The 22,664-nt window shown below is 37.5% G+C and overlaps 1 protein-coding gene across 3 annotated transcripts in view; it reads right to left on the bottom strand.

Moving 5' to 3' along the window:
- LOC129721593 (catenin delta-2) overlaps positions 1-22,664 on the bottom strand; it is a 69,852-nt gene that overhangs the window by 19,893 nt on the left and 27,295 nt on the right. For all 3 annotated transcript variants that reach the window (XM_055674346.1, XM_055674344.1, XM_055674345.1), the window contains one exon: positions 19,314-19,343. The gene's annotated coding sequence lies outside the window, so the exon portion shown is untranslated. The remainder of the gene's footprint in view (positions 1-19,313; positions 19,344-22,664) is intronic.

Raw genomic sequence — 22,664 nt, 5'->3', positions numbered from 1 at the left:
GACAGTGTTTGGCATAAAGGTTTGATAGCTAAAATGTCCAATTTCCGTTTTCCTCTTTACATCACAAAAATAATACAAAATTACTTGACTGACCGCACTCTTCAGGTTAATCATTTGAATAGTAAATCTGATAGATTGCCTGTTAGAGCAGGTGTACCTCAAGGAAGTATTTTGGGCCCAGTCTTATATAATATTTTTACTTCTGATCTTCCTGATTGACCACCTCTCTGACTTGTGAGGATACAAGCATTTCCTTAGAAGGAAAAAGCCTTCGTGTCATATGCAGTAGGCTGCAAAAAAGTCTAGATATATTTTCTTCTTATTTGCAGAAATGGAAGATTTCTCCTAATGCATCAAAAACACAATTAATTATTTTACCTCATAAATCAAGAGTTCCTTTTCTCAAACCCACCAATAATCATGTTGTTAAGATGAACGGTGCAATCTTAAATTGGTCTGACCAAGTTAAATATTTAGGGCTAATTCATGATAAAAATCTTACCTTCAAGGAGCACATTGAGAATATCCAAACAAAGTGCAATAAATATATAAGATGTTTGTATCCTCTTATCAACAGAAATTCTAGACTTCGGAATCTGACGCCAGGTGCTTTTTGAAGTGCAACTTTCGGTTGATGAGCCCAAAGTGGCCAAATACCACCCAATAAAAATATTTTCGGAACCAAGATGATGCCCAGAGGTTGAATATCGACCACAGATGCCTTCTTAAATAACAAGATGGTTTAAGGCTTATGAAAAACAATTTAATGTTACCACCTACCATTCTATATGAATATTTTTAGAACCAGGATCAGCGATTATTCGCGACAAGTGTGTGGGGCCACGCACATGGTATTATGAATGAAAGTAAAAAAAGGTAAGCTGCGCTGTTCGTTGTTTTTTAGGTATAAAGACGAACAATGCGCGCGAAATGCGGGAAATGCGAGCGAAACCAATGTTTTCCGTCAACTGTACAACCGTCAGCAAACTCGTCATTAAGATGGCATCGAGGACACAAACGGGCACAAGTACGCTGGATCCGAAGCTAAAGCTATTACGGAACACACTAGCTCAATGTGAATTGTTTCGTTCCTCTGCCAAACACAAATTACAATTGGCCTTTCTCAACGCCACAAACACGTTCTTGAAGCAATGCTGAGTTTTCTTACCTTGCAAATTATGAAAAATGCAGTACCGTAAACTGGGGTGACTATGATCACTTTTTCGAGTACATATCTTAAATATTTTAAGAATATACTGCATACAAAATTGTTTGATATTTTTAAAATGAGTACTGTTATGCATTGAGTAAGATCCAGTAACTACTTCAAAAGTTTAGTAACAATTCTGCTGTCTTTAAATATGCTCTAAAAATTTTTACACTAATCATCATTCCGGAATTATTGATCCCTTCATTGTTTTGATGAAATTAGAATAAAATTTCGCTACTTTAACAAATTTGAACGGTCCAAAACGACTCATATGAGCCGTTGAGAGAAAAAAAAAAATACATGTGCCATTAGGTAATTTTTTCAGGACACTCAATTAATGTAAACACACGAATAGCGAATTATTTTCAATATTTGGTTTACAAACTTGCACGAACTTCAATGGCAAAACATGTACCACTTTTGTTTTATGGGCAAAATTATAACTGGTTATTCTAGAGCTCTCCGGTTTTTTTTCCTGAACCACGTTTTAGCGGTCAACTTGAAGTAAAATGGTATTATGCCGGAATATGAACTGAGGTGGCCACCAGGTAACCCTCCGGAAGATCTGGCCTTACCGTATAAGTAGTAAATTTTCAAAAGTGGTCATAGCGCTTCCGTTTATTTCGAAACTATTTCTGCAGGGTTAACGAGAAGTAAAACTGTCTTTTGGCCGGAATATGGTCTTAGACGACCACCAAGTGGACTTTAAAGATGTGGAATAAAAATAGGTCTATTTTCAAAAGTGGTCCCAGAGCTTCCCGGTTTTCTTGAAACCACTTCTACGGGATCATTTAGAAGGGAAAATGGTTTGATCGAAGTATAGTCTAAGGTGCCCAACAGAAAGATAGAGAACTACCGTCAAAGACTTCAATTTCAAGTGATTTTAGAGATTTCTATATTTTTTTATCGAAACTGTTTCTGCGGAGTTAACTAGAAAGTTAATGATCTTTTGATCGAAATATCCAGGATGCCCACCAGATGGTTTATCGAAAAATCTGGAACTACCGTAAGAAAGGTCAAGTTTCAAGACTGTTTCTAAGGCTTTGCTTACCGGCTTTTCTGAATCCACTCCTTGGTGATGTAATGTAACTGCGTTACGTAACGTCACAGAGTTACATAATGTAACAGCGCAAAATATCGCAGACAAAATTTTGAGTAACTTTCGGTCATAAGACCATTTGCATTGTACTGGACCGCTTAAGAGTGGTTTAGAAAAAAATTGGGCGGATCTGCGAAAATTGTCCATTTTTACGATAGTTCCGAATTCTTCAATGGGTCATTTTGTAAGAGGTATGTAAGAGGTTTCGTAAAAAAAAACTCCAGGACCGTTTTTAAAAGTAGACCTTTTCTAAAGTGGTTCCTCGGAAGAATCGCCTGATGGCCACCATGAACCGTATTTCGGTCAAAGGACCTTGCAGTTAATCGTCCTGGAATAATTTAGAGAAAACCGGGAGCTCCGGGTCCTCTTTTAAAAATTGACCACTTTTACGATATTTTTGGATCCCGAATGTGAGTCTTAGTTGATAGCTCAACATGGGTCCAGTGTGTATTCATGTATCCACCCAACAACTTTCCCAAAGACAACAGGGGATTATCGCTCGAATTGGCCCCAGTATTCGAGTTGATCTAAAATAGGTCCAATCTCCTCTGTTACAGAAAACTCACAGACAGAGTACTCAATCACTTGAACAACTTTACTGAAGACGTGAATATTCTGTGTCCTAAGATTACAATGGTCGACAAAATGGAAAAAAGTGCATTCCAAAAGCTCAACCGGAAAAAATGAAAGATTATAGCAATTAAATTTTGGTGCCCCTAGTATTACCGAACACGTAAACTTGTGTTGACCAGTGTAATCCTCAATATAATTTCAAGTGACTCAAAACACATTGAAGAAAACAAAACAAAAATTCTAAAAACATATGTGAAGGTTAGAAAAAATTGAAATTGAAAGCAATTATAATTTTTTAAACCTTTTTAACACTTAAAAATATATAAATATAGTCAAATAAACGTAAATTACTTTTCAAAAATCGCAAATTCGCAAAATTTTCATACATATTTTCGCACGCATAGGAAAAAAAACCAGAGAATTATGGCTCCAAACGCTGCCTAAAGAGCATAAAAATATAATCATCTAGAACATATCTCCAACCTTGAGAAATTCGAGCGGTCAGAAATTTACATGATCAAAATGCCTGAAATCGTGAAACAGCGAAGAGGCCCCAACAGAAATGAGTTCGACATAAAATAGAAAACTTTTCGAATAAGCAGAAAAACGCCTCTAAAACAAGAAAAATTATCTAATCTAATAACCTTAAAGAACGACTATAAACCACAAAAAATACCAAATTCAAGGAAAAACTATACCAAGTTTAATTTCAAATGCATAAAACTCTACTAAATGTAGTTTGAAACATCTGAATGTTTTCAGATTTTTTCGAATAGAAAAAATGATTACTGAATTTAGTTCAAAATAATTAAAAACATGATTGATGTCTAGAAAAAGCCAACAATGGAAATAATGGTTTATGATGCTTTATTTAGACAGAAAAGATTGAAAACAATATGAACATATATTAACCAAAAAAGTTGTAAGGAAGTTGTTCGCAGGTAAAGGAAAAACAGAAGAAAAAATCGTCTAAAATTTTGTTAAAAACCTTTTAGGAAACGGCTGAAGCAAATTATGTATTCCGAACTAACTTAAAACGCTCAGGAACGCTCTTGTAATGCAAAAAAAGTAAGAAAATGATCCAAAATTTGATTCAAGTTAATAAATTAATTCTATGGAGAGAAAAAGGTCAAAAAGAAAATAATTTAAATTCAGCCAAATGGTTGTAGAACAAAAGCGTTCTGAAAGAAAAGGACAAAGTGAAAAATTATTCTAAATTTAGGATGAGACTAAAGACAAAACTTATTCCAAATTGAGCTTAGTTAAAAGTACCCCAAAGGCCTCTACAAACGAAAGGAAATGATTAAAAAGAAATATATTTTAGAAGCAAAATTTATCAGCTGACAACGACTCCAAAACCAGAACAGCTGTAGGTTTTTGATTACAGACCAATATTTTTTTTGCAGATTTCTATTTTTTGGAAAAATATCGTGTCCACGTGGACATTATCAATAACCCCTCCCAATACCCCTACACACCTTCAAATTGTTCACGTGGAATGTGGACAGCCCCTTACGCTAAAACAGTTTTCACCAAGTGCGATCATATTTTGACTAGAGAGCTAGTTTGAATTATGTTTAAAATTTGTTTGTTGTTATTGAGTCGTTTAGTATGTGTAATACGAAAAATTAAACAACTAGTTTAATTCAACTACACAACTCGGAAAAATCGTTTGATAAATAAGTTTTAAAAATGCCAATGATGTGTCACAACAAAACACAGTATAAAGATAAAGAAGAGGAAACGGTGGAGAAATTAAAACATTTTCGATCGTTGCTTTTGCTTCGTTTTTTGCTTCATCACAATTTCTGAACATTTTATGTTTTTTGCGTTTTCGAACTTTTGGTCGTTTGTGCTTCATCGTCTATTTTCGCATTTTTAACCGAAACATTATACAAATATATACCTACTGTTCGGATAAAGACGGATTAGCATTTTTCATTCATATACTTAACTTTCTTAGTGGTAAAATTGTTGTGTTCTTGGTACTAGTAACGCTAAAAGTCGTTCTTTTTTGTATTCAAACTAGCAAAATTGTTATTTTGCTTTACGTTTTGATACAGAAGTTTAAGTAAAATGATAAATAACTAAATAAATATTACGGATTCGCAACTACAAAAGAATTTATATAACAATTTGTATCCAGACAATACTTTTCCGAATTAATATTTCAAAATTTTTTTCTGCAATTCGCTTTGTGCATTAAAATGTGTGTGGAGTTTTTTATTTTTCAGATTATGCTCACCGAATTACTGAGAGTATTTCACAACAGAATCAAATTTTATCTTTGATTTTTACTTTCAGAAAAATTTGAAATGGCTGGTTCTGATTTCAGACTAGCTCTGTTTGTTTAAAAAGATGTCTCTTGGTTTTGTTTTGTGTAAGTGTTAGTGTTGCTGAAAAAAGCCTTCACATATACCGCGATTGTTGCTTGTCAAATATCTGTTCAGGTCGAGAAATAAAACTTTCTTGATTCTGTAACGAAAATGCGCATGAATTGACTCATTCCACAGTGGTCACGTCAATAAGTCGCATCGACCCTGTTTCGCAGTTTCACCCTAGGGGTATGATTTAATCAGGCGATTATTGTTTGACCCGGCATTTGTCCTTTGTTTCGTGTAACCAAAGATCAAACCGTTCTAGATGGGGACCAATAATCGCATCACATCGTATTATGACGTCGGAAGTTAAGTGCAGCTCGAAAAAGTAAAGAACGGACAGTATTAAGAACAGCCAAAGAGTTTATTTTAATTGTCTTAAGGACCTCGAAAGGTGTAACGCACACAGTACAATATCTGCACACAGCAAGATAAGCCTCCGTGTAACACTTTGTGCGCGAATAAAAGTCAACAAGGAACGGAAAGCTGGTTTTTCGCTGCTAAGCTAAAAACCTTTTGTGTCCTTTAAATAGCAACGAATCGAAAGAAGAAAATTACACTTGTCCGTATGCTTATACGGTGTCCAGCTGGATCATAACACGGATGAGTAACACTATATGTGCGGCACACATTTCTGTGGTCTCCCGGGCCGGCTCTGGCTGAGTACACATGAAAATACCCGCACAAAGTCACACATTTTTCAGGATTTTCTTTTCGCCCGGTCGTTTGAAAAAAGGGTGCGACACCGGGCCAAGTTGAAGTGGAAATATTTGCTGGAATGGATGGTGGAGCTAGAAGGGGACTGATCTGAGCTAAGGGGCGTTTCTGTCTCAACGGGGCTGATAATTTTGTTTGCTCTGGGATGCGGTCTGGCCGGCTGTACTGACTGACTGGTGGGCCGGTCATTGTGAGACTAGATTATATTTATCTGACAACGGTTTTTTTCATCGCTGGCAGGTTGGTGTGGTTTGTCTGGTGGAATTTTAAACCCGATAGCGCACACCCCGTACAAAAATACCTGTCGGGATTTGGTTTTACAGAAATTAAAGAGTTTCATATGGAACGTTTCATCAAATCGGTGCAGCTTCTGCTTTGATTTCAATTACGCCTACAGATAAACGTGTTGAAAATCTGCACGCTTCAGATGAGCCACTCATCGATGTAACATCGTTTGCTACATCAATTCTCCGATTCGCGCCCTATAAATAATAAATAAATAGTAGATAAAAAGATAATAAATAAACGCAATCACCAACAACAAGCACTGGGAAGCGAGATGAGCTCTAGTGGATCGGTAATAAAAATAACAATCTCAACAAATGCACACAACCGTTGTTGGTAGTGTCGAGCGGCCGTGGCCACCATTGACGATACGCGATTTGAGCGAACAAATTTGCGAGGCCATTGTTACCGCAAAATGACTGCAGCAGCAGATGATGTCACCCTATCCTTATGAACACAGGGATATGCGCCGTTTTTTTTCTACTACACATACTTATTTGAATAGAGTACTTGATTCAGTTCAAATAAATTTACGTTTAGTTTGAAACACGATTTATAAAGACGTTCCGCATTCCCAGGAATTGACCCGTTTCCTTGGGATCCAATCAATCAAACCGTGTCAATTCGAAATCAGAACAAACAACCGCTGGACATGATGGTTGTTGGTATTCGATGACTTTGTCAACATCGGTAAATGAGAACTATTCAAGCACATCGAATAGCTGTTGGTTGGTTACCCTAGACATAAGCACCAATCTGCTCGGAATTTGGCTTCGCCTGTTCTGTGTCTCATTCCCGTTTTCCACACAATGTTCATTGAAGATCTCACGCACGAAAACGCTATAAATTTTGATTGTTTGTCAGTGCTCTGAATAAATTCATTGGTTAGTGGTTGAATTGGCGACGATTTGTCAACACAAAAAAAAACTCGACACATCCGGTTACAACCCTGTTTCTGTGACAAAAAAAAGTTTACTGAACAGAACAGCTAAGCTTCTACGTTTGTTTTTCGTTCGGAAACTTTTTTTTTCTCGCTTGTCCTGGACATCCATTAGGCAATGCAACAAAAATCAAACGGGATGTGACTCGTTCATTTCGCACTGTTGTTAGAATTCTATGGAATGATTTACAGCCGGGTCTCCTTGTTTCAAGTGAGTATGCGGTAGTCTCGAAACGTAGGTACATCAACAACTACGCGTCAGGCGTACGGCTGTTTTTACAATCATTGCTGTCATTCAGGATCACAGACGTTCTATATTTAGCTACCAGCTAGTGGGCTGCACCACCTTCTGCTGACAATCTTCCATCAAAAAGCTTCACTCGTTTGGAGTAACAAATTTCGGTTACCTAGAGTAAGACAGAGAGATGGTGTCGGAAAACTAACGATTGAACGTCAGTTTGTGTTGCACTTTCATCGGAACGTTTTCGATTTTGAGTGCTTCCAGCCAAAATTATTGGAAAGTATGCCGAATTTAAATTTTATACGAACTTTTATGATCTGTGAAACAATCTTTATGAATAAAGTAAGTTAAAATAAACACCAAATTTTGAAAAACTCAACAGTTTTGTTGATCTTTATTTTTGTGTGGAAACATGCAAGGTACAACACATAATTAAGGGAAAAAATATACCTTAAAATTATCAAAAAATAATCTTGATGGTTAAGTTCTTGAGCATTTTTCAAATATGTACTTAAACTTCTTATCAGAATATTTATATTTTAATATTGTTATATGATTCTAGTGGTTATTTCAAAACCTCCTTAAGCTTGAAGTAATCAGCTTTTGGAAGGTACCTTTCTCCAAGAAATTCCAAATTTAAATTAGAAAAAAAAAATCAAAGTGACGCCTGGACTTGTTTTCTGTCCTATGGGCATCATCTCGTTTTCGGAATCATTAATATAAGATTGTAAAATAATGTCTGGCGTTAATGACTTCTGCGTTTTCGTTCTGGTTCCGTAAATACTCATGTTAAAGAGCATTTGGCATCTTGAAACTGTTCCTCGAAAACTCTAAGTCACCATCTTGGATTGGCACCTGGGCATCATCCCGTTACTGGAAATATCCATATTGGGTAGTATTGACGTAGGACTACGTCTTTGCTTTCTATACTAGATTACACTTTGTGAAATTGAAAATGAAACTGGCAAATGTTGCGTCAGATTTCAAACGATTATAGCAAGCGAACGACTTAATGCATCTTAGTCATTTATATGTCGGTGGATAGATAAAATGTGTAACAATTTTTTGATATAATGTTCAACATTGTTGTTTCACTGCTTAATGGTGAAAAAAGGTGAAAAGTTCCAAGGTCAAGCTTTCCCATACATTTCCCTCGTTATTGGCTTGCTTCCCGAGCACAGATAACAATAACATGGACGAAATAAATTCCACTGCCTACATATTTTGGCTCAACAAAGTGTTTTGGTCTGTTTGTTTTTCTCTAAGCTGTGTGGCCACGCTCTAATGGCAAAAATCTACTCTGAACTCGATACAAACGATTGCGTGTGGAAAATTCAGCTTCAGCCTAGTTTGTCACACGATAGCGAGTGGAGTATAGCTGTTAGAGGTACGCGACATTGAGAAACGAGAGCTGAATACGAGTCAACTTCCAGGCACAGCGGAGCATATAACCTTTATTTTGCATACGGCAGCAGCAGTTACCATCGTACGCTGCAGGATATTTTGCTGGCACAGCTACTGGAGGGCACAGCAGAAAGAAAAGTTTATTATGCGCGGCCAAGAAAAATATTCAAGGCTACCGTTGGGGCGATCATCAGCGTTCTGTTCGTTCTGTTGTTGTTCTGCACACGTTAAGATTATGGAATCGGTTCGGTTTTATTTTGCATACGGCAGAAACAGGCACCATCGTACACTGCATGATATTTTGAGGGGAACAGCGGAGAGCAAATTTCATGCGCAGCCAACAAAACATTCAATGCTACCGGTAGTGGTGCAATCATCAGCATTCTGTAGCACACATTTCGAGCTGAAGATTATGGAATCGGTTCTTTTCAGAACTATAAATACTTGAAGATAAGAGTTATGAGAATTTTCACAGCTACTACTAGTGTGAAATGTTCATCTATTTCTCAATAACTATTTTTACAATAAGGACCAGGGCGCACCAAAGCTAAACGGTAGTGTTGCCTATGAAAAGTTTATCACAACAAGATATAACCCTCATTCCAAGAATTTTCACTGCTAAATTGAGTGATTTTCCGGTTCAATTGTATCTTTATGCCCACTCAAACACCGTTATCAGTCAAATATTAGTAACGAAAATTAGTTAACCTAAGAACCAGAGTGATTTTCGCACCGGGGAAGCAAAAACTTTCTTTTGATGCTTATGAAAATCACTCAGTAGTATCGAAGGTGTTTTGGTTTGTTCCTCTTTCTCTAAGTTGTGTGGCCACGCCCTAATGGCAAGAATCTACGCTGAACTCGATACAAAAGACTGCGTGTAGAAAATTCAGCTTCAGTCTAGTTTGTCACACAACAGCGGGTGGAGTATAGCTGTTAGAGGTACGCGACATTGAGAAACGAGAGCTGCATTCGAGTCAACTTCCTGACAGTGCGGAGCAGGGTAGGGAAATGTACTGATACGCTACAGTATTCACACGACAGCAGCAAGATTTTTGTTATTACCTCTGTGGAATGAAACACTATGCGACAGTAGCCGCTACCGAAGTTTCATACGATCTGCTTTATCTCTTGCTTTTCGTCACGAATTCAATATGAACAACAATTCTCTCGCTCACTTCTTTTTATATTGTTGTCATTGAATAGATCGTGTGTTATTGACTATAGCTATCTGTAGTATTTATTGCATTTATTACGAATTGAAATGGAATCAATTTTCTTAGCGTCAATTTTTATTTGGCGCATTAATAATTTCCGAATTTTGTGATTTCGAAAATTCTAAGTCGGCCACTTGTGATACTCCTATACAGTATCACCTTAAAAAGAACTACTGACAAATTTTAGGTGTCGACGACTTAAATCTTTGCAGCATTCTCTGAAGGCGTCTTTAGTAAGAATATTGGCTTTATCAAAGTTTTATAGTGCTTAATACAGCCAAAAAAGCACTATAAAACATTGATAAAACCAGTTTTATTGCTTGGGGTATGATCAAGTAATACAATAGTGCTACCAATTAAAAAAGTGCGACCTTCATAATTGCAAAATTTCGCAAAACTGTTGCATATAGACATTTTTTATGATTATGATCAAATCTTGTGTCAGCATGATACGCATTCAAGATAAGTTTCCTAATCATGAAAATTGGACGCTTCGACAACCAACTATCGCGGTTCGCGTAACAATCCACGGTAAATTTTTTTTACAATCCGCGTTTAATATTAGCACCAGTTTTAATGACTGGATCACGCGCCATTGTGATTGTTTCCAGTATGATTCTTGTAATAAGAAAAAGGAAAATGGTTTACGTTTCCTAACGCAAAGGCTAATTTTTTGAGTGAAGCGTACAGAAAATAGATATCTGGAGATTTGTATTGCATAATAAATATTGTAGAATCATGTTATTTATTAGAATCAATACTGGAAAAGACAATATTTTCATAGTTGAATTGCCAATTGAGATTTTGCGGGCGCTAATATGATTGTGCCCAGTATGAGTATTCAAATAACACAGCTTGACCATTCAATAACCACGCGGTGGAATACATAATACAAGAGTTGAAACACGCAAAAACCAGCTTGTTCGATAAGGATAATTTGACTCGATTATTATGAGAGATAGCCCTTTCAATTTTCTTATATGCCGATATTTAGATTACGATACGGTTTTTAAATTATTGTTTCCTGGTGGCCAGATGCCCAAATATCGCAACGTACCCATCTTGTGCACGAATTTGTATGATAAAGGTTACCAACCTTTGTAGTTCCAGATCAGAGCAATTCTATAAAAAATGTCTCAGTTTTTATATATTTTTCTACTGTAATTTCTGATTTCAAGATAAATGCATCGGTTTTGACCAAAGTATGTTACGTATGAAAGATATTGTTTTCCTTCCTTCGCAAAATTTGTAATTGAATCAGTTCAACAAGGAAATCGAATAAAGTCACCTATATTCCGGACCAACATTGAGTTTAAATAGTCAAATTATGTTTACATTTTTTTCCAACCAAAAAACTTTTCTGGGCTCCTGTTTTGGTCATAGTATTCTTGAAACCACTCCTATTTTTCTATTTTGGCCAATCCGCGAAAAAGTTGAAGTCACACGAATATATTTTGTAATTTGACTATGCCATCTAGATATATTGGTTGTTGAACCTACTAAAAGACCAGTACAGGTCGGACTCGATTATATACAGTCTCCGAAAAATTTTCACTGTATATAATCGAATCCTGTATATAATCGAATCAGAAAAAAAAATTTTTTTTTTTGTTTATTTTGCATAAATATTTTGTTGTTTTCGAATAAATAAGTAGGATTTTTGTGACTAACCCCCTTAAAGTCGCAAAAAACCTTTCTCACAAAAATATATGTATATACAGTGAAACCTCCAGGAGTCGATATCAAAGGGACCATCGACTCAAGGAAATATCGACTCATAGAATAAATTTTTAAAGACGTCAATTATTCATACAATAAATGGCATGGAGTAGTGTTTACTATTTTTTGTTATTGTAAACTCAAGGTATTAATCAATTTTATTAGCAACTAGAGTCAATGTGTCTAAAGTCAATTAATGTTGCTTGGCGAATCGATCCGGACCGATTGTTTCCGATATAGCTGCGAATTTGTTTGATATTGATAAAGATTTTATGTTATGATATTCTAGATTCAATTCTGGAAAAATAATTCAAAAATGGCAATAATATGTCAAATATACTGTATTTAATAATGATATGCTTCATTGAAATACTGTATTCGGCAATGTTATAGATAGTTAAACTGCAGTTCTGGACAAAAAATTCACCCTGTCAAAGTAACTTTTCCTTCGATAGCAAGAGTTAAGAATAATTGAAGGAAATGAGGGCATTTTTATATATTTGTTGATTTTTTACACTATAAATCTAGCATTTCTTGATACCGAGTGTCAAAATTTGCAGATTTGTAAAATGAGTTGTGAGCATCTAATGATACGTCTTTATTTGAGAGGCTTTTAGCTGGTTCGCCTCTGCTTTTAAATGATTTTTGTCCGGATCATAAATTCAGCTAGATACTAAGAAGCAAGATGTTTTGCTAACTGTCAAGCTTCCGGTATTATTGCTCTAGAGTTTGTTGTTTCGTCTAGTTTCGATAACAAAATTCATTAAAAATCCGGTCTAGCCTATCATATTTGGACAAAAGTCAGCACATTATTCCTTCATTTCTTATGTTCTTCACCCTCAGCGTGCATTGAGATGTCATTTACTCTTTCACGTCAGAAGAACTTGGAATTAGAAAACAACATCGGCTCATAGAAACCAAACAACTAGCAAAGTTACCATGCGGGACCATCGAGTTAAGGAGGCATCGAGCAATAGAAATATCGACTACTGGGATTGAGTTTATATGGGAAATCGAAGGGACTGAAAATATCATCGAGTATAGGAAAATATCGACTCATAGAACATCGACTCATGGAGGTTTGACTGTATATTCGAATCAGAAATTTTTTTTTTGTTTATTTTGCATACATCTTTTGTTGTTTTTAAATAAATAAGTAGAATTTTTTTGACTAACCCCCTTAAAGTCGCAAAAAACCTTTCTTACAAAAATATATGTATATATAATCGAATCAGAATTTTTTTTTTGTTTATATTGCATACATCTTTTGTTGTTTTTGAATAAATAAGTAGAATTTTTCGACTAACCCCCTTAAAGTCGCAAAAAACCTTTCTCACAAAAATTGATGTATGTATAGATTTCGTAGTTACTCTTTATGTTATTGCAGTCAGCCATGGCAAGAACACTACACCGTGCTGCACGGGTGCCACTTTTGCATAGAAACACTACACGGCGTGTACGGTCGTTCTTACATTTCCTCCGCCCTGCTTGCGTTATGAATTTCCTCAACCCTGCTTGCGTTATGTAACATTTGAACGGACTTTTATGAATCAATAAGGAAGCGCTTATTTATAACGTAACGCAATAATAATTATTGTTGATCTCCTTTCTCCCTTTGCCGTGCTTTTTGTTTAAATTTTCCGTATGGGTTGCAACACTCTTTCCCGTTTCCTGAGCGTTACATAATTTGTAAACGTTCCCTCGCGATATTTCTGTTTTAGATCAGCTTTACTTTACTTGAAACATTATGGCTCAAAAACCAACGTTTTGGGTCAAAAAATGTTGCGTTACGTCATATTGGACTGAAGGGAACGTCCATTAATTACGTACCGTAAATAAAAACTATTTTCGACCCCCTCTTTCCTCAGGTAACGCTCTTTGTATAGATCTTCAAAATTTTTAGTATTGATTGCGACGTTTCGTCAGATCTCTACCTCCCCCAAGCGTTACGTATTTTTGGACGATCCCTATACGACATTGCTGCTTTAGGTAAGTTATATTTAAAATTGGAAAAAAAAATTATGATTCGATTATATACAATTTTGTATATAATCGAATCATATATAATCGAATCAATATATAATCGAGTCTGTATATAATCGAGTCCGATCTGTATATCTATTATTTAAACTAAGCGTTAGTTTTGGTAAACACAACTGAAGTTACAGTTTTGTAATTAATCTGATCAAATAACGGATTCTTTTTTTTTTGGGAAAGAGTGAGACCATATCGAAAACCAGATTACACATATCTCATGCGATAGCTTATAACAGTCCGAAAAATTCCGTGCATTTCAAATTTTGCATAAACGTTAATATGTTACCATGATTTTGTTTACTTGTGACCAATATCAGGATTATGAATCATGGAATTGCAGTGTTACGTGGCCACGTTTTTGGGAGCTGTTGGTCATTTTAATATTGCAGAGAGAAATCATACCAAAATGTCTATTTTTTATCGATGTGCTGTAGTAAGTTGTGCCTGATGCTGGTTACAAAATTTGTTACAATGGACAAATTTAAACAAAGTTATGCTCTATGAAAAATACCGTGCAAATCACCTAAACGATAGACTGTATAGAAAACTGGGGAAAGTATAACTAGTTCCTGGGGAGCTGCGTAGTCGCAAGGTTACAGGGTCCACTTTGTCAAGCGGATGATCATGGGTTCGAATCTTAATAGAATCAGGCAATTCGATGTCAAAAAGGACTTAAACATGGGTTTATTCTCAGGTTCCTCCACCACTCACCCTTCCTTTACGCTGAAATCTATAATACCTCTGGGTGACCTCGTGATATTTTTTGAGATATTTAATTCAAAATTATATCTTTGCGTTTTCTTCTAAATTTTTTCGTTCCACGGTGTATAATTTTTCTGGAAGGATACAATAACTGCTAACAACTTTGCTGAAGTTGTTATACCGAACAAACAAACCGTTCTTGCTTTAATCACTCACTTCTCTTCAGCAACCCTACCGGCACCAGAAATAGAGGGGCGCAGCGTGCACGGTGGCTCGACCAGATCGAAGGAGACTTGCGGGTGATGAGACGCCTGGGGAACTGGCGAAACACAGCCCAAAACCGAGCAACATGGCGACAAATTCTTGATACAGCACGAGCCACCACGGTTCTCGTCTGATTGGTAAGGTAAGTAATGAGCAATAGGGAGAGCGAAAAATAAGCGGACTGGAAATATGATCCAGATTTGGAAAAATATACCGCATCCCGACGGGACTTGAACCCACAATCTCCCTGTCTCCGGCATGATGTTTGAAAAATTAAGGTGAAAGCTCATTGAATCCATAAATAGCCGACTTCGAGTCACCACTTCAAATTTTCAAAAGCACAAGACTCGGAAATATTCATCGCCGGAGACAGGGAGATTGCGGGTTCAAATCCCGTCGGGACGCGGTATATTTTTCCAAATCTGTATCATATTTCCAGTCCGCTTATTTTTCTCTCTCCCTACTGCTCATGCTGTCTGCTTAATTCTCCTTCAATATCAAAAGCAACTAAAGCATTTTTTTGGCTTAAAGCGGTTTCACGATTTTATTAATCAGCGATTATAGTATATTAAGCTGATTAGTAAGCAAATTGAGTTTTGTTAACCGCAGTGGCGTTGGATACACCTGTGCAACATGTGCACTGCACAGGTACCCCATTCCTATATATCCGAGCATATGCAATTATCGAAATGTTATAACCTATAAAAACAAGAAAGTATGCTAACGAAACCCTTCAATTTAAAGCATCATACATTTTGTTTTGATTTTCCTATTTCATTTGAAGAAAAAGAACTTGAAAAAGTGTTTGGGGCCGAAATCAGCCACGCGACCTTTGCGACTCGTCCCTGACGGATTGGTTTCTAGGACCATCATTACCAGGCTGTTGTCCGTCATCCTTACGACATGCCCAGCCAACCGCAACCTGCCAATCTTGGCGGTGTGGACGATAGATGGCTCCTCAAGCAGCTCCTGCAATTCGTGGTTCTTTCCACGTTCTGTTTTTCATCTGCAGTCCATCGAAGATGGTACGTAACACCTTCCGCTCGAAGACCGTAAGGGCGCGTTGGTTCTCCTCCAGACGACTACCGGTCTAATCAGCGCCTTGTAGATGGTTGACTTGGTGCAGCGGCGAATTCTACTCGATCGGAGCGTCCTCCAGAGACCGAAGTATGCACGATTACCTGGCATAATGTGCCGATAAATCATCATCTTACCTTAAACCTCTTCAAGTTTCGAAGGAGCTAGAAAGTGCCCCGATACTCGAACTACACACATTACTTGATTCATCATCGTTTGACCAACCGCGTTAGTTTGACCGGAAATCCGTAGCCGTGCATAATTTGCCATATGCCGATCTGAAGTCGATGAATAGATAATGTCTAAGGCGTCATCCATTAACTATGTAAGGACTTTTTCCGAAATTTTCGACCCTCCATCCCCCCATAATAACCATAATTAGGCTTAGTAAGATTTTGCATTACCCCTCTCCCCCCACGAATCTTACGTAAGATTGTCTTTTTAGGGAAAAAAATATTTTCGAAGGTAAAACATTTTTTTTACACATAGCATATTCGTAGAGGATAAAACAAAACAAGTTAATACAGTTAATACTATGTTAAAGTAAACAAAATTCAAAATTAAGTAGAAATGAAGTAAAGCACGCAATCACCCAGCGACGGCGAATTCACTGCTTTTCCAAGGTTCAACTGTTAAGATCGCAGGGATAAATAATTCAACTAATTTTATTTTTTTTAGTTTTGTAACTTTTTTTTTAGTTTTTTTTTAAACTTTTCAATCTTACGTAAGATTCTCTTGAATTCCCCTATCCCCCTTCGTAAGCATTCGTAAGAAATTTGGATACCCCCCTCTCCCCCTGAACCCTTACGTAATTTGTGGATGACCCCTAAGCACGTTGCATTCGCGGCTTTTCTGCATAACCTGCCAAACCGCGAATATCTGGTTCGTGATGGCGCGGGTACCCATGAGTCCCGCCTGGTGATAACCCACGAACCGCTTCGCAAATGGTAATAGTCGACGGCAGAGTATTTAGGAAAGTACCTAGTAGGCGGCATTCAGCAGAGTGATTTCCTGGTAATTGCAGCACTCCAGCTTGTCGCCCTTTTTGTAGATGGGACACACAATACCTTCCATCCACTCCTCCGCATCTCGTTCTTCCTGCCAAATCTTAACAATGACCCAGTCTGCAGCTCTAGCCAGTGTTTCTCCGCCGTATTTCAACAACTCACTGGGAAGTTGGTCCACTCCAGCAGCTTTATTGTTTTTTAGGCGGCCAATCTCCTCCTCCACCTCCTGTTCCTGTTGTCTTCTGCTCGTGCACCAAGATCAGTTGCCATACCGTCCTCGCGCTCTACTGCATCGCTGTTCAGATGCTCATCAAAGTGCTGGTTACACCTTTCGATCACCTCACACTCGTTCTTAATGAGGTTGTCGTCGAAGCTCCTGCGCATATCGGCTTGCGGCACGTAGCCTTCACGGGAGCTGTTCAGCTTCTCGTAGAACTTCCGAGTGTCGTTAGCTTGGTACAGCTCTACCATCGCTACGCGGTCTCGGTCCTTTTGCTGACTGTAGAAGAATTCTATGAGTTTTAGTTAACTAAGCTGAGGTTGACCTGGTTTTTTAACGCATTAAAGTCTGAAAAGGTACCCTGCCGGACACGTTACGGACGAAGGAAGATTCAACAAGTAGCTTGTTGATTTAATAAAGTCGTCCACTGTCTTCAAGAAACCGGAGGAGAGACTGGCGGGTCTAAATGACAGCTTCCTCAGGCCCGCGGGGGCAACTGAGGCAAACACCCTTCGACCCAGGCCCCTAGTTCTAGGCTAGATATGCAATAACTAGTCGAAAGTATGACAGATGTGAAGACATCGCGAAGAACTTTTTTCCTCGTCACCTGGCAGTGGAGCGTCATTTCATGATTTGCAATTATCTTACCACTAAATGTTTTAGGGAAAGAGAGCCCCACGAAAATATCTTTGATTCCATGAGGAATATTTATCTCATCCTTTCCATTCCCTTTTTTGTAAGATTTGGACCACTGCGACCATTATTTTGATCTTTTGTGGTATCCATTCCCTCTCATGTTGATAGTTGAGGCTCCATGATGAGATTATGTGAATGCCTATCGATAGCAAAAAATGAATTCCGTAGCATTCACTTTGTTACAATGTAATCGACACGAATAACAAAGCGATTAAGACGTCGAGTCGAGTCCCGTATTCCATTGATTTGAAGATCGGCGAAGTTCTGACGAGCACCGTTCATTAGGAAAAGGGTTGAGTAATTCCATTTTAAATTGTTCTTCTTCGCCAAAAAATGTTGTTCATCAATTTCTGAAAAGTGCATAGCACTTTATGCACGAAAAAAAAAACTTTCCCGATACATTAGGGTACATTAAGGTCCAGGTTGCGTATAGTGACCCTCATTGGTCATTTTATCAGTTTCTATTGACGAATAAGGCAAACAATAGACAGAGCACAACTCTGAATTATTCATCCAGTCTCCTTACTGCAATATAACCCAAAGTTTCTGAGTATGCTAAAATGCATACACACTTTACAACAATTACTCCTGAGTCTACAAAATTTCTTCCTCCGTGGAACAAACTCAAACACGTCTGCAAAATTTCATACAAATTGTAACCATTCGAAATCGTTCGAACGGTCATTTGGTGCGGAATTACTCGTTTGGCTTCGATTTTCCCTGGCTCACAAAAACAATCCACCCAAACTTAGGTCTATATAATAGCGTCCTACAAAAGGGATACATTGTGTACAAAGCGACAGACAGGAGGAGAAGCGCACGCGAAAGTATCGAACAAAACTTTATTAAGGCATATTTACATTCAACTAGTGCTAGGACTATAGAGTCTGTACAACAGCAGCATGCCAGCAGTCGCAACCAACCGAGAGTAGAAAACGCGAACCTTCTGTCTGCTCGTCTAGTGTTTACCAGAGCAAGCAATAGTTTCGAGCGAGGAAAATGTGGCGGGTGGGAAAACAGCCTTACGTTCGCAGTTCCTGACAACTTGTTGAGTTTTATAAAGAACACTAGATAAAAACAATACAAAATTATTTGAATATAGAGATGTACAGTCGCAAATGGAAACACCATTAGCTGCTGGTTTGGCTTTAGAATGTCAGCAGAGATTGACAACAGTGATTCATTGTATTTAGGAAAAGTTTTGCGCGTCATTATGATTGAAATTGCGTGAAACTTTTATGGCCATTGTCAACAGTGTTAAGGTGACATAATTTGTGTGTTTGCTGTGAGCTTGCGTTTTTGTGGTGATTTTTTTTTTACAAAATGTAAAAAGAAAAACCGACTTTACTGCTGAATATTTTCTTAATTTGTGTTTTGTCAGAAGTTGAGAAATGTTGGATCAGAAAAAAAAACATTAGAAAAGGCATTTTTTTGGAAATCGTCAAAATTCAGGACAAATTTTGAGCCTTCTAGTTTAGCACAACATATTTTGCAAAAACTAATATGTAGAATTCGTTTAAAAATACTTACAAAATTGCAGCATTCAATTCCAAAAAGTTCCTGAAAAGAAATAAGGATACGGTGTTATTACTTTTCGAATGTTTCATATACTAGTGTATGATTCGTATGTAAGGTGAACAATATAACAAGATTGAAAGTGAGCTAAATCTATCTCCAAACAGTTTATAGCCCTTGACCAATCATGTGATATTATTCTCATAAAACTGAATTGCTAATCTAATTATCATCGGAAGAGCAACTACATTTTAATAACTCCCAGCGAGCATCAAATTGACTAACAACATTTGCTCGCAAATAACTCTACTAAATAGGAAAATTGCATATACTAAAGTTATTGCTTGCTTTTTCCATAAAAACGCGGCACTCAACAACCGTGGCTGTCGTCCGCCTGGCCCCGGGCTCCCGGACAATGAAGTTATCGAGAAACGATGTCATCCGTGAATTATTGCCATTTGAACGTAGACCGGCGTCGTCGACGACGACGACGACGACGATAACGACGCTGACAGTGCGGGTGTATCAATCGCATCTCGATGCATGGTTCTCTGGCGACGCGGCCAACTGTAAGTTGTTCAATACGGACGAAAGCCACCAAGTGCAGCGTTGCTCGGTACCGTCCGCGTCCCTACCCGTTTGTGCTTCCATCCTCAATCATTCTTTATTGTCTGTTGTTGTTACACCGGGTGCCAACTGTCGAATGGCGGTATCCGCCGCCGCGGCCGTCCTTCGCCTGGTTTGCTCCTAATTGGGACAACAAAGCGCAACAAATTTCGCTAAAATGGTTTCATTTGTCTGCCCCATCGCGCGTGTTGACCGACATCCGAAGTACGTATCTTCTTTTAAAAGCTTTTATTTATACAGTAGGGGGTGGGCTTTGTTTTAAGCGGTCTTAAAATCCGAGATGGTAGTTAAGGCCCCGCATTCAATCACTGTATGTAGTGAAATGTTTGATGATTTTGTGCCGCAGTGCTTCCCGAAACAATACTTGATTTCGATATTGATATACCTACTATCGCCAAGATTAAAAAGAAACCTTACACCGGCAAATGTTTAATAATAAAACAATAGTTGTATTCAAATACCTTTATTGAAATAGAACTTATCTATTTGAAATTCAAGTACAGATTGTGCAATTGAAAATATGCATTGTTCTTATCTAATCTGTAGCTAAAAGGTGATCGGGTCACCTTTTATTGCCCTTAATTAGGATGATAAGTCTGTTCTGGTACATATACATAAGACACTGATTTTAATTGGGTTATGGTTCATTTTGCGATAACCTGATTCAGCACGCTTTGAGCGATTTTTTTTTAATTATTGCTCAGATTAAAGTTGAAGCTTCCCAGCTTGTTTTCATTTTTATTACACGGAGAGAGTTACACGAGGAAAGTTTTCGACTGTGTAGTTTATTGAACCTTCTACGCTGAGTAAATATTGCACTGTTTTTGCTTCCAGTTTGCAGGCTCTCGCAGTGTTAGAAAAAGTTAAACCTGACAATTCGCTTATTAGTTGCTGTCTTTCGAAGAACTTTGTAGTGGTATGCTTTTTTAAATACATTTTCCAATTGTCCTGAAAAAAAGTTATAGGGTTATAACCAAGGGACGCGGACAGACATTGGATTTGAAGAAAATTACTTCGAACAATCCTAGAATTACATGTTCTTGATCGTATATTCTTAAGCCTTGAGCGGTAAAAATTTTAGCATGGAGTTATCTCGTTCCAGACTTATGATCAAAAGGCTAAAGAACAGGTTTATATATTTTCATTGTTTTCCTGATTGCCATGGTTCACAGTTTCACTGTAGTTTGTAGTAAAAGCTAATTTCTTCATAGTACAACCACTGTTTTATTCTGAACGCAGTGTTATTATCGATTATCTTTTTGAGATTTTCCATTTTTTTTGTTGCTTTTCAAAAGTTGTTAAAATTTTGTCTCATCTTTATTTTTTTCTACTCTTTTGATTCCATTTTAATGAGTTTATCACAAGTGTTGTAACACGCATTTTCGAGCCCGTAACTTAACTTCAGATGTCTTTTTGGAGTCCAAGAAGGCGATTCACGGTTTCTGGAAAACTGTCCAAAATGGTAAAATATCATACAATGAGGGTATTTTCGATTGTGATGATGGGACAGGAGATCTACTCTAGTTGTAACTTTCAATCTAGGATGGCAACTTCCGGTATCTGTAACAACCTAAAATTATCAAATACCACCCAATCCCCGAAAATCCAACGCAGATGGTATTTTGAAAACCAAGATGGTTCCCAGTTTCTGGAATACATCCATCGAGAATATTTTTGCAAACAAGACAATACAAGACGATTTCTAGTATACATTTTCAAAAGGCCAAATATTTTCGGAGTCGGAGCATAGAAGCCGGAAATCAACTCCAGGCGTCATTTTGAAATCCTAAATACAATTTAATGTGAGTATTTCTACTCTATGCGTTTAAGAATATTAAAGTTGTACTTGAAGTGAGGATTGGATTATAAGATGTGAAAAACGGTTTAATTAGTGGCACTCATTTTATTCAGTCGAAGAGAACGGGTCTCATACTCTTAAATTTCAATCAATATCGTCAATTTTCATGACGGAAACGAAAACTATGATTATCTAGCTGTCTTACAAATATATGACCGTTCATCGCAAAGGCATCTTTGAATAAACATTAATCGACAAAAATCAATCTAAATTGTCGCCATTCAGGTGCCATTTAGGTGATGAAGATAATCTCTTGCACAGCAGATGCAAACTGCTTAAAATAGGTTCGGAATGATTAAAATAGTGTGCCTCGATTGGGAACCTTAATTGATTACTGTTAAAGTTAGGTATATCAGTTTTTTAATCTGAAAACAAGTGCTGACAGAGAATAACAAGTTGATGTAACGTTTGCGGTATAAAAAAGGACAAAAATTGATGATTTCTCATGGGTTTACCTTTACATGCACTGACAAAACTACACTTGCAGCATCAACCATATTGACCCATGAGCAAGCTTAGGAGAATGACTGGAGAGCGACATTACACTGACGACTTTTCTCTCTTTTCACTCTAACAGCCTCATGCATGAGCTGTTCATGAGAGCTCACATACAGCTACAGCTTAAACAAGGCAAAGAAACTGTCTTGTGTTGCGTACGACAGTTCATTCTTGCGCATGTATTATGTTCTTTCGGACATGACAGCCTAGTTTGCTCAGTGTGACAGTCTGCTGATCGGCTGCGGCTGTCATTGACTCGCATTTTTTCGTTTCTCCTTTTTCACAGGCTGGTGGCATATTGAATACAAAGCAAACCGTTTCCATTGTTGATATTATTCCCCACGTAAGAAAAAACGTGCTTCGCACCATCTCTCTTTCATTCT

Source organism: Wyeomyia smithii, chromosome 2, assembly GCF_029784165.1.
Source record: "Wyeomyia smithii strain HCP4-BCI-WySm-NY-G18 chromosome 2, ASM2978416v1, whole genome shotgun sequence".
Taxonomy (NCBI): Eukaryota; Metazoa; Arthropoda; class Insecta; order Diptera; family Culicidae; genus Wyeomyia; species Wyeomyia smithii.
This window is presented reverse-complemented; position numbering and strand designations above follow the sequence as displayed.